At 37.9% G+C, this 7,653-nt stretch overlaps 2 long non-coding RNA genes across 2 annotated transcripts; one reads left to right on the top strand and one right to left on the bottom strand.

Moving 5' to 3' along the window:
* Positions 1-2,226: 2,226 nt before the first annotated feature.
* Positions 2,227-5,164, top strand: LOC142385298 (uncharacterized). Its single transcript, XR_012770153.1, has 3 exons — positions 2,227-2,525; positions 3,410-3,472; positions 3,604-5,164. It is a non-coding gene; the product is annotated as an uncharacterized LOC142385298 (long non-coding RNA).
* Positions 5,165-5,579: 415 nt separating this feature from the next.
* LOC142385299 (uncharacterized) lies at positions 5,580-7,042 on the bottom strand. Its single transcript, XR_012770154.1, has 3 exons — positions 6,737-7,042; positions 5,821-5,883; positions 5,580-5,689 (listed from the first exon to the last, which is right to left on the bottom strand). It is a non-coding gene; the product is annotated as an uncharacterized LOC142385299 (long non-coding RNA).
* Positions 7,043-7,653: the final 611 nt, after the last annotated feature.

Raw genomic sequence — 7,653 nt, 5'->3', positions numbered from 1 at the left:
TTGGCAGTGTGCTATAGCATACAGTTTAAAAACCCAAGCTGCTTATTGAGTGAGTGAGATAAACGGGGATAGATGGTGGGCGGAGATAGCGCGAGATGGGAAAAATAAGTGTGAAACTGATGAGAGACATAAGGAGAATACAGGACTTGTAAAGTAAGACAAGTTATTTAGTGTGGCAAAAAGAAGAAAGGAGTGCCAACAAGGACACCTCTACCTTGAAGAACAAAAACTTACTGTACGCAAAATGATGAGAATGTAACACACTGTGACAAGAGTGGTTGCAAAGACTGACGAAAAGCAAAAAAGAAATGAAAAAGACAGGACGGAAATTATTGAGGCATGAGAATAGAGAAGGAAATGGATCTAATCTTAGCTGGCCTGGTAGGAAACCACATGTACAGTATGAGTATTAAATTAGACTCCCACTGGCAACTCATCTGTTGCTTCCACTGAGAGGCTCTTGGTCACAATTCAAAATGATTGAACATTTTTCCTGCTGAAAATGATTCTTTTGCGTTTGAATAGGAGGAGTCCTCTGTTTATTTTGCGACAGAGTTATCGCACAAAACACTGGACAGCAAAGTATGTCAAAAAGTGGCAGACATTTCCAGAAAAATATTTCAAATGTGGTAAAAAAAAGAAAAGAAAGAAAGACAAAAGAAGAACAAAAAATAAATTTACAAGCTCTAATATCAGAATAATAATCTAAAACGCACATTGTTTTAATTATATGATAACTCTCAATATGTAATCAAAGTTTCACTGCTTTTACTAGTCAAGAAAGAGTATAATTCATCCACACCATGGAGTACTGTTATTTGGTCTAGTTTGGTCTAGTGGTCTAGTTGTAAACTATTTATGATAATCATTATGAAAAAATATAAAATGAAACCATCAAAAAGCTTAAGGGAAATTCCTTTTTCGTGGAACTGTTACATTAATGTCAATTTACTTTTTTTTTTCCAGTCTTAAAACGTCAATAGCTTGCTGATGTGTATATATCCCCACAGATGCATTACCGGCAGTTGTCCTTCATCTTTCATGTATTTTCTCTTATTATTATCTTCTTTTAAATTTATGAATCCAGGGATTTCAGATTTTATTTGAAACCTCAAATGACCCTGAATGAGCTCCAATGCCATGTCCACAGGCTTTAATAAACAAAAAGACATTTTTGTTGAGTGCTTGGACATACTGGTAAAAAAACAAAAACAAACAACCTTTATAAAACATTAATGTGTTTTTCTTCCGTTATAAAATGCTGACCAGCTTTGGGTGAAACATCAGGTTGTGTTCTGTGTTTTCTAACCAATACGTTACGAGTAGGCTACAGTCATTTTAAAAGTGGATGAACAAAAACACTTGGAATAATACAGATGGTTTAGTAGAAATGATGCATTTACTCTATTTAATTCAACAGAAGCCCTAAGTTTACTTTGGGTATGCCATGTATAGACATTTTAGACATGTTTTACTGCTATGGGTGGGGCTTAAAGGGGTAGTTCGCCATTTTGCACATTAAAGCTGCAGTCTGCAACTCTTTTTCAAGCATAATGCCGGGAACTGTCCGGGGATTCTGAAAGTAGTACATTAAATACCCCAATACAAAAAAAAATGAGTTCTCTAGGTCCCCTATATGTCCCGCTAGGTCCCTCCAAAGCCAGCAGGTTTGTTTACAAAATTGCAGACCGGACCGGTAAAATATGGAAGCAAATCGTAATCAAAATTCAAATTCAAATGCATTATCAGAAATGCTTTTTCATTTTAAGAATGTGGCTGCATTATTTGACTCATAAATATAATTACTAATCAAACATCCTATTTGCATTTCAATTTTCTTCTTCAAGACTGCTCATTCTTTCACTTAATTCAAATGAAAAGGACAAAGACATTTGAAATTTAATTTTCAAAATATGCCTCAGCAAATAGATACCAAAATTCAATTTGAAATGTAAAAGTTGAAAATTCAAATGCATTATCAGAAATGCTTTTGCATTTTAAGAATGTGGCTGCATTATTTGACTCATAAATAAAATTACTAATCAATCATCCTATTGCATTTCAATTTTCTTCTTCAAGACTGCACATTCTATGCCATAATCAAAAAGAAAACTAAGCGGACATTGCTTTTTCGTTTTAGTGGTCTGCATGCAAAATACTGCCCACAATTCGATAATGAAAAAGCAATCTGAGCGGCGCAGGAGAGTGACGTCACGCCTGCTGACCGTGCTACCCATCATGTAGGCTACGGTAGGGGGCAGTGTGCATATTTGCTGTACAGTTTAGCTGCCCAGGTGGAGTCAAACAATATATCCATTCTGATGCCGGTGACCGGGTTGAACGGGTCACAGAGAGCTTGGCTGCATACTCTGCCGTCACAGATTCAGAGGTTAGTGCAGCAAGGGCTAGCGCGTCGCGGCTACGACCGGCCATGACTTTCGGGCCGCGGCCATCGCTGAGGGAGCAGCCATTAATGAGGCTGAGACAGACTTTGCGAACAGGAGTCGGGGGATTACCTTTCACAGGTAGGATTCAACATTATTATTGGTTGCATTTTGTCAATAGAATATTATTGTACTGTATTTGTGTCTGCCGGCGAAATCGTAGCCAGCAAACGTTAAACTAGGATATGTTTATAGCAGGTGTTATGCCGAGAAGTGCCCCCCCTGCTGGTCGTACTTTAAGGAGAGTCTGTGATGGAATGATATGATAAAACTACATCATAATTTGTTTACCTAATTGAATTAACAGATGCAAATCTCAATCAGTCCAAATTTGTATATAAAATTAAAATAACCAAATTTCATAGTTTCAGGTTCATTTTTATATCATTTCATCTGGGCTATAATGAGTTGAGATTGTTAATAGAAAATGTATCCAACCGTCTTTCGTGTTGACTACAAAAGTATTAGTCACGGCCCTTACTTTTGAATATATGTCCAATAACATAAAAATAGTTAGGAATAGGAATACTCTAAACTCTACAATTGTCAGATTATCATATTTGTACACGTATTATTAATTTACATGAAGAGATGTGGAAAAAGATGCACGAATGAAACACCATTGTCAGCTCAATATTATTTTTTTTGGATAAATGTAATAATCCACACCTGAAACGGTTTACGCGCGCTCCGTGAATGGGAATGCACTTCTCGGCAGAACACCTCTGTTCACACGGCTATTAGGCCAACGGAAACTTCATAAATCATATATTCCATAACACAGGCTTAGATTACAACTAACACAAGAATGCAACTTTTGAAATAATGCAAATATTACTGTTATAACATTGACCATCACATTTTACTCAGGTTTATTAATGACGTTTATTATGCCTGTATTATTCACATGTAATTCTTTCATCCTAACAAAAGTATTTACCTCATGTCTCATACCCACCCCTCAGATTGTCCGACCGAGAGTTGGTGTTATTCCCTCCATCTTCGGCTTACAGGTTCACCTAATAAGAGTAGGTGTATCATCATAAGGCTATTAGCATTCATAAATTGAAATATTATCAATAACAGGGCGGGGTGAAATACTTATCCCTGTGTGTGTGTGTATTTTTATATATTTTAATATTATGCTTCTTCATTTTAGCCAGAAAAGGGCAGGACTACATGTTCTTCCAGAAAAGCTGAAGAGAGCCTGTCTGTGACCACTCAGGATGACCCAGAAGCTTCAACCTCAAACTCACTAACTCAGCCTAATGATTTGAGTATTTCTTTTTTAAACATCATATCAAAATTACCGTTCTAAATATGTTAAATAGCTACTTCTCAATATTTATACAGGTGGATGTTGTGGACAATGCTTTGTACTACATCGCAGGGTTTGTGGTCCACCAGATTCTGCAAAAGCTGTCCTGTGGTGTGTGCCATGCAAGCTTGGTCAGAGATGCTGTACCTTCATCATTTCATGATAGCTACCACTTTCTAGCCCTGAAAAACAACGGTGTACTAGTGATTCCATCATGTGGCACAGTGAAGGTGCTGAGAGCTGCAGAGTGGGTGATTCGCCAAGCTTCAGCAAAGCTGTAAAGACGGCGACAGTCACGTACATCATCCGGGAGGAGAACGGAGGATGTTTTTCAGCTTGGGGAACACATTGAGGAGACAAAGTTTGGCATCAACAACCATTATTCCAACTTGTTGTCATTGTTTGTGTCTGTGTTTCTGAAAATAAGGCCCCACCACATTGGCAAACTGACCTCTCTTGACCTGCATAAAAGGGAGCATGAGACAAAAACAAGCTCTGCAAAACACTCCTCTTTCAGGGTGTTAGACCCGATTCTTTATATTGGAAGCCTAAGAACCAGTTGGAGCAGTCTTAAGTTAAACAAAGTATTTATTGGAGGTCACAGGTCAAGTATCAGCGCTGGACTTGGAGAGACAGAGTTCTCGCATGAAATCCGTCCGACCAAGTCCCGAGCTCTGGAAACATTTCATATTTATGTTCACCCTTATCTCAGAGGTTGTACCTACATTTGACGGCGCATTATTGAATATTTACTCATGCTGTGAGCAGGCCATCCACCGTCTTCATCATGTTCTTTGGATGTGATAAGCGATGTGTGTGTGTGAGTGTTGTTTCAGGCGTGCATCTACTGCACCAGACCTATCTGTCCTAAGAGCCGCTTTATCTGACCCAGTTATTTTATCCCGCTACGTCATCTTAAAGTGTTGGACATACATTTGCGTTGTATGAGCAGAGTGTAACGTACAAACTAGGAACATAGATTATCTAGAGAACTACAGAATATGAATACATAAAGTCTAAGAATAAAGCCAATTTATAACAAGGGCTTTTAGCTCATTTTGTTTTGCTTTAGGTTGATACCATTCAAAATATTTAAACTTGTGTATATACAACTACCTTCTTGTACAGTGTTTTTTATATTCTTTATATTTTATTATAGTATTTCTATTTTTCTAGACTAACTCAGAGAGATCCCTGAACAAGTAGTGCATGTGTCTTGACTGCGGTTCATGCACAATTGGCAATTTAAAAAACATTGTACCTTGAACCTTGATGCTATGGTCATAACAAAGTTATGCTGTGAAGCCAAAAAAGCAAAAATCAAAGATATTTTCTTACATTGTTTTGGCCTTGTGAAATACTTTATTACAGATTTGATAAAGATGTTACATAAAAATCATAACAGCTGTATAGTGTCTTTATTCCTCTTCAATGATACAAAGCTTGTAGTACGTGATTGGAAAATTCGTTAGGTCAACAGCTTGAATGATCTTCAAGCAGTGTGTATACATACGTACTCATTCATTCGTAGGGCACCATAGGCAATCGTCAAATAAATACACATACAAAACAAACATCCTCTACCTTACACTAGAAATATATATATACACATACATATGTACAAAGCTGGATTCTCATTCCATCCGTTCCAAAGTACAAAATTACGACAAGGCTCGAGCTGCCAAAACAGCGGCAGCTGACAACAGGCATCGGTGTCTTATAAATATAGCCTACTGACCAGTCTATCACACACTGTCATTCTGCTGTTAATGTACGGTACCTGTAGTTGGTGTTCTGGCCCTAGTGTGAGTCCCCCCCCCCCCCCCCCCCACCAGAAAATGTGCGAGCCCTTGCTGTCATCCTGAGTGGTCACAGACAGGCTCTCTTCAGCTTTTCTGGAAGAACATGTAGTCCTGCCCTTTTCTGGCTAAAATGAAGAAGCATAATATTAAAATATATAAAAATACACACACACACAGGGATAAGTATTTCACCCCGCCCTGTTATTGATAATATTTCAATTTATGAATGCTAATAGCCTTATGATGATACACCTACTCTTATTAGGTGAACCTGTAAGCCGAAGATGGAGGGAATAACACCAACTCTCGGTCGGACAATCTGAGGGGTGGGTATGAGACATGAGGTAAATACTTTACAGGCATAATAAACGTCATTAATAAACCTGAGTAAAATGTGATGGTCAATGTTATAACAGTAATATTTGCATTATTTCAAAAGTTGCATTCTTGTGTTAGTTGTAATCTAAGCCTGTGTTATGGAATATATGATTTATGAAGTTTCCGTTGGCCTAATAGCCGTGTGAACAGAGGTGTTCTGCCGAGAAGTGCATTCCCATTCACGGAGCGCGCGTAAACCGTTTCAGGTGTGGATTATTACATTTATCCAAAAAAAATAATATTGAGCTGACAATGGTGTTTCATTCGTGCATCTTTTTCCACATCTCTTCATGTAAATTAATAATACGTGTACAAATATGATAATCTGACAATTGTAGAGTTTAGAGTATTCCTATTCCTAACTATTTTTATGTTATTGGACATATATTCAAAAGTAAGGGCCGTGACTAATACTTTTGTAGTCAACACGAAAGACGGTTGGATACATTTTCTATTAACAATCTCAACTCATTATAGCCCAGATGAAATGATATAAAAATTAACCTGAAACTATGAAATTTGGTTATTTTAATTTTATATACAAATTTGGACTGATTGAGATTTGCATCCGTTAATTCAATTAGGTAAACAAATTATGATGTAGTTTTATCATATCATTCCATCACAGACTCTCCTTAAAGTACGACCAGCAGGGGGGGCACTTCTCGGCATAACACCTGCTATAAACATATCCTAGTTAAACGTTTGCTGGCTACGATTTCGCCGGCAGACACAAATACAGTACAATAATATTCTATTGACAAAATGCAACCAATAATAATGTTGAATCCTACCTGTGAAAGGTAATCCCCCGACTCCTGTTCGCAAAGTCTGTCTCAGCCTCATTAATGGCTGCTCCCTCAGCGATGGCCGCGGCCCGAAAGTCATGGCCGGTCGTAGCCGCGACGCGCTAGCCCTTGCTGCACTAACCTCTGAATCTGTGACGGCAGAGTATGCAGCCAAGCTCTCTGTGACCCGTTCAACCCGGTCACCGGCATCAGAATGGATATATTGTTTGACTCCACCTGGGCAGCTAAACTGTACAGCAAATATGCACACTGCCCCCTACCGTAGCCTACATGATGGGTAGCACGGTCAGCAGGCGTGACGTCACTCTCCTGCGCCGCTCAGATTGCTTTTTCATTATCGAATTGTGGGCAGTATTTTGCATGCAGACCACTAAAACGAAAAAGCAATGTCCGCTTAGTTTTCTTTTTGATTATGGCATAGAATGTGCAGTCTTGAAGAAGAAAATTGAAATGCAATAGGATGATTGATTAGTAATTTTATTTATGAGTCAAATAATGCAGCCACATTCTTAAAATGCAAAAGCATTTCTGATAATGCATTTGAATTTTCAACTTTTACATTTCAAATTGAATTTTGGTATCTATTTGCTGAGGCATATTTTGAAAATTAAATTTCAAATGTCTTTGTCCTTTTCATTTGAATTAAGTGAAAGAATGAGCAGTCTTGAAGAAGAAAATTGAAATGCAAATAGGATGTTTGATTAGTAATTATATTTATGAGTCAAATAATGCAGCCACATTCTTAAAATGAAAAAGCATTTCTGATAATGCATTTGAATTTGAATTTTGATTACGATTTGCTTCCATAGGTAAAAGGTAACCAATCAGGTTAACGAGCTGGGCTCTGCTGCCTGTCAATCACCGATTGTGCACGCGCGATACAAGGTAGGCTCGTCCCCACG

Source organism: Odontesthes bonariensis, chromosome 8, assembly GCF_027942865.1.
Source record: "Odontesthes bonariensis isolate fOdoBon6 chromosome 8, fOdoBon6.hap1, whole genome shotgun sequence".
NCBI classification, from domain to species: Eukaryota; Metazoa; Chordata; class Actinopteri; order Atheriniformes; family Atherinopsidae; genus Odontesthes; species Odontesthes bonariensis.
Note: the sequence above shows the minus strand (reverse complement) of the source record. Positions and strands in the feature narration are given on the sequence as shown.